This window comes from Gallus gallus, chromosome 4 (genome assembly GCF_016699485.2).
Source record: "Gallus gallus isolate bGalGal1 chromosome 4, bGalGal1.mat.broiler.GRCg7b, whole genome shotgun sequence".
Taxonomy (NCBI): Eukaryota; Metazoa; Chordata; class Aves; order Galliformes; family Phasianidae; genus Gallus; species Gallus gallus.
In genome coordinates this window covers 76,433,106-76,443,108 of record NC_052535.1, presented here as the reverse complement: position 1 = coordinate 76,443,108, position 10,003 = coordinate 76,433,106, and the positions used below count along the sequence as shown (strand labels likewise).

Here is a 10,003-nt window from a genome sequence, read left to right as displayed (position 1 = left end):
CCCCAATGACAAGTTCTTCTACTGCTACTGTGTACAATAGGAACACACAAATGGCCGTACTGTCAGCCCAAAGGTCTACCTGCCCAGGAGCATGTGTCCAACAGTTATCAACAGTAGGTGCCTAGGGAGAAGTATGAAGACATGTAGTGATGATTTTCACAGAAGAACTCTCAGCCTCCAGAAAATCTGTATGTGGGATCTCTTCTGCAGGTTTTTAGTTGACAATGGTGGCATCTTCTTCCATGTTTGTTTGTTTGCTTTTATTTTTAGGCGTATTTTTTTCTGCTTGTTTTGAACTGCTTAAGCACTAGGCTCATAGATCCCTAGATCTTCTTGGAAAGAAGTGAAGAACAGTCATTTTTTTCCCTCAGAATCTGAGTCATCATTTATGTGGTGACACAAGAACACATTGCTTATTGCCTTTCTCTGAACTTTCTCAGTTCTACACTATCATTTTTAAGAAGGAACACAAACTCTGTAGGGCTTTATGCAGTCTCTTTTGTTCACTGCTTCTTTTCTAACAGTTCCTAACATTCAATTTACATTTTTATTGCTACTGATGCTTTCACAAGAACTATTCATTACAATTCCAAGATCTCATTGCTAAGTGGTAACATTGAACTCAGAGCCCATGATTTCCACACAGAGAGTTGAGATCATGTTGTTGTGTATTTTTTTTCCCATGCTCAAATCTTGAAATTCAGCGATACAATAAATAAAAATATAAAAAATATAAAAAAATCAAAATTCTTCTCTTTTTTTCAATTTTTTATCACAATTTTTATTAGAATTCTTATCTTTTATTTAAATCTATTTCACTAAGGAATTTCCCACCAATGACACTACAACAGTGTAGCGTCAAGAGATCGCTATGCATCATTTGATACCAGTTTCTTTTGAGAAATATCACTACTTCTCTTAGCATTAGAATGACACATCATGCCACCTTAGACATGTAAGTCTTAGACACAAGGGAATAGAAGGAAATCCCACCTTTCATTAACAAAAATAAAGCACATTTCAATCTATCACGGGTTTAAAAGTTAAAACTTAAATAAATGGTATACTCAAGAAGAACAGTAAACAGATAATAGAGATTTAACTTTAGTTTCACGTCTGTTTTGACCTTATTCCATGTTTTTTGAAGTACAGTTTATAAATGAATAACAGAATTAGGTGGTGAACATGGGACCCTTGCATACACTTCAAGTCTACCAAATTTATTTAAAACAATTGTGTATGATATATTACTGGAATGCAGCCCAGAGTTTATTGGGTTTTCCACTTTTAAAGAATCTAGAAATGCTGTCAAATGAATCATATCATAAAGATCACACAGATTTTGAAAACACCTTGATGAGAAATGATTTAATATTTCCAGAACAACACCAAATAGGCCACAAAAATTTCATTGTAAGTAGCATGGTTGTTCAGACTCTAATGTCAGAAACTCTTATTTAAGATCTGATGGTGACATTATCTCATTACCCAAATGAGTGTTCCAGCCCACAGGCTCTGAGTTAGTCATGAAAGCATTGCTTACATTTCTCTTCATGGAGCTGTTCCACCAGCTACCCTGATGTTAGTTGGGAAAACAGAGCATGAAAAATCCCAGCATTAGGGAAAAATACTTTACCTAAAAAGTTGATAGGGTATATACACAGATATACCTTACCTCTGTCACTACGTTGTTTTGCTGTGATATTTTTTTTCATATAGTTTGATGTATGAGCAATATATATGGACCACTAAATACTAAGGTTGATACATACAGTTAGAAATTATTGATTATGCAAAAATACTACAGTTTTAACAGCTTTGAGGGCAAATTCTACTGTTATCTAAGTATATAAAACTACCTAAAAAACAAACCTCCCCAAATTAGTCGTTGTTTTATAAAACCCTTAATTTTCCAGTTTAAATTCTTTAGAAGCACCAGCTTTATTACTGAGCATTCAAAAAACATCAGGTTGAGAATAAATATCTCCTTTTCTACGCTCTCACAAGCTGTAGGCATTATAAGCTAATATATATTCACATACCCACTGTTCACAAAATCTGTTATTTCCATATTTTCCCTGGCACAATGTGATCTCCTTTTAAATCAGGACAAAGGAAAGCTTTTTTAGGTGATCATTACATTACATGGCATGCAATAAATGTAAATCATCTTATTTCCATCCAATATTACCATGTGACATCAGAAGCACTGGATAGGATTTTATCCTGTATAAACACAGGAATTTGTATTTCAAGTCTTATTTCCAGCTGACCTAATAAAAGGCAGATTATCTCTTACCACGCTGTATTCCTTACTTTTACTTTATAAAAGCAACTCTTCTTTAACCTCCCCATTGGTTTAATTATGAAGTATGAAATTGTCACATTTTAGTACACGTTATAGCTCCTGCTCTGATGGCTGCCTGATCTGCACTTTTAATAGTGCAGCACACAAAGACCAGGAAGACCAAGCAAAGCTCTTGGAGCCAGTGGTGGGCCGGGTAAACCCACATAGTGACTAAGGCAAATACCGTGCATCTTCTTCCTGCAGTGGGATCTGCACAGAGCACTGAGCTGAAGGAAGGGATGAAGACCACGCTCTTGCCCATGCAGTCAGGCTGAAGTCTTGCTTTAGTGAGACTCAGTACAGGGGAAAAACACGACCGCCCCACCCCAGGAGTCCTGCTCTGTTTCTTCATTTCTGTTTAAACACCAGCACGTGGGAATATGTTAAAAGGTTTCTGCCACTACCTTGTGTGCCAGAAATATCTTAAGCGACTCAACCTGAAACTAGCTGTTGTAGTACCTTCATTAACTGTTTCATTGCTGGAAGCTTACTGAGATTGGCTTAGTGGGTAAAGGTGAGAAACCTCTTGACTTTAGTTTGCCCCAGCTTCTTGGTTTGTTCTTAGGTCACGCCTGGTTCACCCTCCCTGCTGGTCCTGCAGCAGGCTAAAAAGGCACTGCCAACACTCAGGCACAAGCAGCAGCCATTGTTTATAGAACGCTCTGACTGGTCTGTGCATCCTGCTCTCCTGCATTGCTTTGGCCATCCTCCAAATTGCAATACCATTACCAGTATACTTAAGCTCGTATAGAATTCTTAGCCATTTCCTTTCATGTTGAGAAGCTCTTTTGAGGCTGTTTGAGGTTGATTTGGGATTGGCAGTGTTGGGAAGATAATTGTAACTGAAATGGCCCCGTATATTTTAGTGTTTGTGCTTTCTGAACCTCCAAAAACTGCCAAGAACACAAAGTACTAAAAACTGAGAGATAGAGGAAACTTGGATGTGAAAAACCTCAAATACTCATTTTCACTTTGAGTTTTAACAGAAGATTCAGCCATTCCATATTTTACCAGATTCACTTCAGTATGTATATACTCTGGATGGTCAGTGAGTAAAATAATTACCGAACTTATAAATCCCAGCCTTGCAGTGAAGATGCAGAGATCACTACCAGGAAAGCCAGAAAGATAACACCCTACAGCTCTGGTGCTGTAAAAAGGATTCTGGCCATTGCACCCTTAGCAAGTGGCAGTAGATATGACAGCACTGCTAGCTGATGAGACACGTGGGAAGGGTCGCCAAGATGTTGCATGTTCCTTACATTTCAGAAGTCCTAAGAATTGCCATAGTGGCAACATGTGCAACCAACTTCTACAAAATAGGAATATCTTCATCTTCAGATGTTCGAGTCTTTACAGCCACACATCTCCAGAACCTAAGTGGTACAGGCAAGTGATACAGGTAATTGCCTATTCTGAAAGCAAGCTACAGTACTCTTCCCCTCCTTCAAAATGTATCATCTTTACTTGTGGAGGCAATAGTTGTGTTGCTGTTGAATTGAAAGCCTACTGGATTACTTGTTAGTTCAGAATGACTTGGCATTTGGCGTTGGATTTTTTTACAAGTAAATTCCTCATGTGGCTGGAGAAGGTTTTATGCAAGAAAGGAAACAACTTGTGAAGTATTTTGACTGGGATTCCAAGTATGACACAAAATAGACACAGTATAAAACAGGAAGAAAAAGCACCGTATTTTTTCTATGACGTGCAGGTTTAGGAATGACATAAAACTACTTTTGTCTTTTGGGATAAAGTAAAAGAAATAGTCATTTACTTCCAATGAGACACTGTTAGAGAGTAGAAGGGCACAGAAGTACTAAGTGTGTTAGGCAATAATTGAAAACTAATGTTGTAGAATATGAATGACTTGTCTTGGTACGTGCCAAATACCTACACACAAGATATTTAAATCTACACATAATGCAATGAATAGAGCAAGTTGGTTTTATCTGTTTGGATCTGTACACAATGGAAGTGCAAAAATTTGGTGCTCTAGGCACCTGTGCCATAAAAGCACATTTTTGGACTACAGCATCCAATCCATTGTGTACATTACATGACTAAGTCAGTACAACTGAAACAAAACCATACCATTTAGATGGAATATGCACCACTAAGCATCTCATGTAAGAGTCAAGGATCAAACTTTGTCTACACAACTAACTATCTCAAATTATTTTAGGCTTGGGGAAGAAAATGAGAGCTTCAAAACTATGGCACGTCTGCTTATCAAATTTAAAGACCATGCCTGAACACAGTTCATAACAGAGAGAGAAAAATGACTTCTGCGGTAAACTACTAATAAGCGAGGACCACAGATGTCAAACCCAACTAGTAATTAATGCCAAAATGTAGAGGCAGTTTCTAGAAGGCGGGGTAGTAGTAGGCAGTAACACCTTAACCAGCAATGAGGTCCAAAGTATCCTGACACACACAGCGCTGCCTAGAGTTTAGCCGAGGTGCCAATTCACATCAGATGTACTTGAGATGGGCAGGGAACGAGGGCTGTGCCAGCATAATGAAATCAGTGCCAACTGGGTTCCCTTCCCTGATTTTGACCCTATTTGCACAAGGATAAGAGGATAGAAATATTGCAGCCCCATAGTGCTGTATATGTGCTGCCCAAAAGGAAGAAAAAAGATTGTCCAAAACTAATTCTGCAAATAACTCAGCGAGGACACAAAGGCCATACAGAATCGGTTCAGTGTCACAAGTTCATGTTTTCAAAGCCTTCGTTTAGAATTCAAATTTCTGTCCTATTAAAACAGAGCACACTATTTTTTTTTTCCAGTTTGTGCAATCTCTACATTAGATTAAGGATAAACAGTCAAAAAAAGCCAATAGCAGTGTCAGTGGGAAAAGCATTGAGTTTAGCATCGAGCGTGCAGATCCCTTCACCCAGATAAGACTCTTGTTTACCAACTCAGTCCACACTCCAGGAATACCCCTGGATTCCTCAAGGCTATAAAACACTCACAAGGCAACATTCATGCACAGTGCTCTCTCTTGATGCCAGCTGGACCCAAGACACCTTGCCAGGCCAGCATACCTCAGTTACTCGAGCCTCTTCCATTGGCCTTGGCTGGATGACACATCCTGAGATACAGATCTGTAGCACTGTGGTGGTTCCAGTTTGCCACAGAGACAGCAGATCCCCTCCTCCACAACAGAAGCTATCGCAAATGCAACCCACTGGCTTTACAATTTCTCCAGCATCTTCCCACAGAACGATGAATGTGCTAAGTCTTGCTCTGCAAGGCATTTCATGTCCTGGGACTAAGATCAGTAAATTGCCAGAGAAAAGACCATGGTCAACAATTACACAATGAATGCTACACAGTAAGATTACAACTCACTGTGGGGAGAAAAGATTTAGGGCTTTCCCGAGGACCTCATAAAAATTAGAAAGTGCTTGACACCCTTTTATTCCAAATGCAAAGCATATTTCTTCATTTATAGATACATTTGCATAGCACAACATATGTTACTGGATAAAATTTCATCAAAACAAACATAATATTCTAATATGCACATTTCTTTTTCCGTAAAATGGATAAAAACCAAAATAAGACAGATGAGTAGTCATGCTTTGCTTATTACCTTTATAATAATATTTTCAGATACCGTGATGGCAAACCTCTTTTGAATAGCAAGCATTTGCTTTATTCTGTTTTTCTGTGATTTCTGTGGGGGATTTCTTGTCACCTTAAAAGTTATAGGCTTGGATCTAAGAAGAAAGATTAGCTTTACTCAGAGGTCTAAGTAATTCAGATATATGGCAGGCAGCACCTAAAACAAAAGTGTAATACCAACAAACTCAGAAGTAATTTTTACAACTGTTAAATATACATGTTGCAAAAGATCAAATTTACTGCTTTTCTCTTACTGTGTTAGCCACTTATAACATTTGGGCACTGAGCAACATAAACTTATTTTATGGTTCTTTCATCCTTTCCCAAAAGGATTTGACACTCACAGACAGGCTAATTCAACATAGGGCCAACACAAGTTTTTATGAGAGATAGGCACTGCACACACAGAAGTATTATTTCTGACGGATAACACCCTTTTAAGGTCTTTTCTAGATCCATTAATTTATGAATTACATGGCAGAGCAGGGATTGTGAAGGGCTTAATTTCAGATATATGTTGACATTTTTCCCTTGAAAAAGGTTTTTATCCAAAAAATAAGTAGGACTAAAAATGACGTGTTCCCTTATACTGACCCAGACTGGTCAGTTTAACAGTTTGGTTCTTTACTTATCAAAAGGGCTGTGAAGCCTATCACCACCTATAAATAGGAACATTTCTTAGGCTTGCTTCATTCACAAAATAGTTACAAAAAGGAATGCAATTGCTGTGGAATAAAAGTTAAAGTAAATACTGAATTATACACATAAATGCCGCACGAAGATAATGGTACAAAGCAACCCAGGAAACCTTTTTGACAGCGTACTGGAAAACTAAATTTAAGGAAGCCAAAATCCCAGCAAAGCTTCCTACCTCCACCTTGTCAGTCATAATCCAGTTCTGCTATACCAGAAGTAACTACTGAGAGGTGAAGAATCAGTCTAAGGGTCTGTTTTACTCAAAAAGACTACTGGTGCTTCTGCTCGGGACACTAAGAAGAGATGATGACAAACAGTGCTGAACATAATTGTGGAAGTATTTTTATTCCCACCTTTTCCCTAGAAGCTGCTCCTCCCAAGGACTGAGTATTGAGAAATTTCCACCTCAGGAGTTTGATTGAAGTAGAAACATTGCTGATAAACAGAATTTGGTTGGGTTTATTTAAGGAAATCCAGTTTAGCTGCAATTAAGAGATCTGTTTATTGCAGGCAGGGTGTGGCAATAGGTAAGAAACTCACGGTACCCTGAGAAGGAGGTTCTTATTTCTCATGATATTCAGTAGTTTCTGTTTCATAACTAAAAAGTGTGAAAATATGCTAACACTTACATTCAAACTTGTATTGCAAAAAATACTCATCTTCAGTATCATCTAAAATGAAGCTAGCATAAATCTTGATATGACCATAATCTTTCTTAACTCCGAAAGAGGTGAACTCATTTCTTCTTCCACACATTAACATGGAGGTATTACCTGATGATGTATAGCCAGATCTTGGTTTCTTGGAGTTTTCACAGTGCTTTCAAGCACCACAAGTGATGGGAATGGTCTTGCCATAAGCATGATTGTCATCCAGAAATGAGGTATTAATTTAACACTACTGTAAGAATTCTTTTATCTCACTTAATAAAACTAATGCAGAGAGCACAGCTTTGTTCAAAATCCAACCCAAATCAGCCTGTTTCATAACAAGGTGTTTCGGCTTTCTAGAAGGACTTCTTTACTGGTCAGCAAATCTGTGACAGCTGGAGAAAAGTTAAACAGATTAATTATGAAGTTAAAATTGTCTCAAACCAACAAATCATGTAATTTTCTTGAAACAAGCACATAGATGGAATTGTAAGGATAATGGTAAAAGCACACCTGAAAATATTTCAAATGGAAATTATGGATTCTAAGCCACCTCTTAAAATGCAAACGATCCAATTTCAGTCACCAAAGGTCTTACTGTACTGTACTGTACAGGACTGTATCTTGGCTGGACTGTCCTATCACACCCCCCTACTATCTGGGTTTGGTACTTTCTGACTTCCATCTGTCCGGGCCAATGAAAGACGGACTGCATGGGCAACATTTTCCTAGCAACAATGCCATCATAGCAGCTGTGCAACAGTGGGTCATCTCTGCTGGTACAGATTTTCATGAGTGTGGCACACAGGCTCTTATTCATCCCTGGTGAAAATGCACAGCTAATGGTGGTGACTATGTTGAAAAACAGTGTTCTGTTGCTGAGGGCTTGCTCTATCAAATAGTGTTATTGAGCTCTTTGTATCTGTTGTTGTTTCCATGGAAATAAATAGGAGGCACTACTTTCAGTGAGACCTACACACATACACATAAATGTCACGCTGCCCATTTTAAACATACTTGAATATATCCTTGTGCAGTTAAAATGGTACATCTGGCTTTGTGTATTGCATTCACGTAGCCATGCTGGCATATACAGAACTGGGTGTCACTACTTCATTACTAGACATCTTCAGCCCTGTGCGATTATATCCCCACTTGTGCACTACAGCACAAGTAGCTGTCAAAATAGTCGGACTAGCACAAAGCAAAACCAATTTTTTTTTAATTAATCAAGATCATTTTGGAACAATTTATGATGGTTTTCAGGTAGCATGTATTCTAGTTTCCTCAGCCATAACTCAATACATTTATAAGCCTCTTTATGCATAAAGAAAGTGAAAATGAGAAGCCATTTCAGTCTTATGTAACAGAAAGAATCATTCTGTTATGAATCCAGGAGAACACGTGGAAGGTAGGAGAGGAAAGAGAGCTAACACAGAGACTTTGTCTGAACTCCAAAATGTGCAAATGAGTCACCTCCACAGAGCACATCATTATGATATGAACTCTCTCTACAAGGAATTGTGGACCTACAAGAAATATCTCCTACTTGATTGCTGAAATTATGCTTGTTTCAGGAATGATATATTGACAGTTTAAGTTGTTGCCCTCACTGAAATAGCTGACAAGCTTTTGCTCTTCAGAAACTAAATCCAAATATCTGTTTAGATTAAAGATTTTAAATAGCCAGCAATTGGCTGAAAATATGGGAAAAGCAGATTCACACTGCTTCTCTTTACTTCCAGATCAACACGTAGTGTTTGTGTTCTCTGAAACCATGTGTCTGTGTTTGAAGATTGGAGACCCCTACACTGCTGGCATAATGCACAGGATTTTTAAAGCAGTGCAGTTGTCCATTGCATGCAGTCGGCTCTTACTCTCTAATGCCAAGAGTAATTCATTCTGAAATACATCAGTGAAACAAACATTAACTTTTTTTTTTCCCATTATCATAATGCAGAGGCTGTCAGGACAATGACCACCACCCCAGAAGAGCACTGACGGATTCCTATGCCACCACACTCTGATCAGAAGTCTAGTGTGCCCTGCTCTGACCTGCAGCAGGACCAGGCTTTCCCACCCCAGTCTCTATTGACCCAGCCAATCACTGGCAACCAGTGTGATTGGGAAACTGGCACACTTTCAGGTGCTACGACTTTCTCTTTTCTCAAAGAAGCAAAGAAAAACTTCGGATAGAGGCAACCAAGTTACAGAAGTTCCCATAGGTGCTTTGGGGAGAACAGAAGAATCAGCTGGGCTTTCAGAGTCAATCAAACAGAAAAGGGTCAGGAAATCCAACAAGAATCCATAGAGGGCACATGTGCAGAAAAAAAGCTGCATGCAGTGCTCCACTGGAAATGCACACTTTCCTTTCCTCTCCTAGGACAGCCAGTGGTGTACAAAGTCCAGGAGAAACGCCTAGGGAGTCAGACCTACGGGTCTGAAAATACTCTCTGGCAGCGGGACAGCATGACAGGCAGCAGAAATAAGGTAAGAAACAGACATGTTCAGAAAGGGCTGACCCAGGCTAATGAAATAATTTCTCCTGAGAAGGAGCAATAGGAAGTTCAGATAGGGGCTGAAGCAGTAGGAACCTCTGAACATCTGCTGGTGGGTGCTTCCTCTGAAAGTCTTCACACCTCCATCGAGGGCAGGAAGGAAATAATAGCTACTACAGC

General features: G+C 38.9%; 1 protein-coding gene across 5 annotated transcripts in view; it reads left to right on the top strand.

Annotated features, from left to right (window-relative positions):
- The first annotated feature begins 9,753 nt into the window (after positions 1 to 9,753).
- Positions 9,754 to 10,003, top strand: part of CPEB2 (cytoplasmic polyadenylation element binding protein 2) — a 73,288-nt gene continuing 73,038 nt past the window's right edge. For all 5 annotated transcript variants that reach the window (XM_015285803.4, XM_046940460.1, XM_046940459.1 and 2 more), the window contains exon 1: positions 9,754 to 9,815. The gene's annotated coding sequence lies outside the window, so the exon portion shown is untranslated. The remainder of the gene's footprint in view (positions 9,816 to 10,003) is intronic.